We start from the raw sequence: 1,280 nt of genomic DNA on the forward strand, positions 1-1,280 counted from the left end.
GAGCCCAGGCCCTGACACCCTGCTGGCTCCTGGGGGCTTCCAGGGCTGCCAGAGTGGGGGGTCTGTATATTCTGCTGTCCCATTAAGGAATATTGCCCCCACATTGATGTAGAGACAGAAATAACCATCCCTGCCTCCTGCGGGGCCCTCTCTGCCCAAAGAGAGCTGCCCTCCCCTGCGCGGCCACCACATTCAGCCCCCCCCCCAGACTCCCAGAAATTGTGTGTGTGTGTGTGTGTGTGTGTGTTTCCTGATAGAAAAAAAATGGAAATTAGGTTATATAAAAGATGTATGCTTTGGAGCCCAGAGCGGCTCTTTTAATGAGGGTTGCGACGTCTCCCTCCCCACACCCATAAAGCAGCCGGGTTGGACGTCACCGCTAATTCGTTTCAGCGACGATAGGATAAAGGAGGGACATTAAGAAATAAATTCCCCCTCACGACCCTCGCCGAGCTCACGGCTCAGTCCCTACATATTGATGCCGCGTTTCCAGCCGCCGGGCGAGGAGCTACTTAGCGCCGCGGCTCCTCGGAGGGGCTGTCGGGCGGCCGCGGCGGCCAAGCGGACGGGGTGAGCCAGGGGCGCGCGCGGGGCGTCGGGCACTGCGCGGGGGAAGCCCGCAGCCAGCGTCCCGAACTTGGTTTGCTGGGGTCGGGGGAGGGAGGGAGGAAGAGGAGGGGACTAGGGAGGGGTGGGGGCTAGGCGAGGGGGTGGGGAGCGATCGGGGAGGCACAAAGCAGAGGGACAGGGGAGGGACGCGCGCGGCTCCTACCCGGAGGTGAGTGGGAGCGACTGGCGCCTCCAGCCGCGCTGGGCTGCCGACCCGGAGGCTTCGGCTCCGCGAGCGCCGCGGCACGGGTGCCCGGGAGGCGGAGGAAGAGCAGGAGGAGGAGGAGAAGGCGGCGGCGGCGGGCGGGCGCGCAGCGCGCTGCGCGGAGAGCGGCCTCGGCGCTGCCCGGCTCCGCGGCAGGTGAGTTCCTGGCCCCGGCGTCCCGCGCCCCTCGCTGTCCCCTAGTGCTCGAAGCTCCGGCGCTGGCCCCCAGGGCGCCCCGGAGGCGCAGGCTTTGCCGAGCGTCCCAACTTGGGTCCGGGGGCCTCCTTCTCTTCCCAGCGGGCGGCCAGCGGCTGGAGGGTCCCGTCCCCAGGGTCGACGCATCCGCCCCGCGCCAACTTTGCGGGGGGCCCCGCCGCCTTTCCCCGGCCGCGCGCTCGGCTCCGCGCTACGCTGCGCTGGGTAATGGCGGACCGCTGGGCACCGTCGCTCCCCGCCGGGCAGCCCC

The 1,280-nt window shown here is 68.4% G+C and overlaps 1 protein-coding gene across 1 annotated transcript in view; it reads left to right on the top strand.

Moving 5' to 3' along the window:
• Positions 1–316: 316 nt before the first annotated feature.
• The window catches only part of Nos1 (nitric oxide synthase 1), a 96,528-nt gene continuing 95,564 nt past the window's right edge, over positions 317–1,280 (top strand). The window contains 1 exon segment of the mRNA XM_048785651.1: positions 317–570. The gene's annotated coding sequence lies outside the window, so the exon portion shown is untranslated.

The sequence above is a fragment of the Marmota marmota genome, unplaced genomic scaffold (assembly GCF_001458135.2).
Source record: "Marmota marmota marmota unplaced genomic scaffold, marMar, whole genome shotgun sequence".
NCBI classification, from domain to species: Eukaryota; Metazoa; Chordata; class Mammalia; order Rodentia; family Sciuridae; genus Marmota; species Marmota marmota.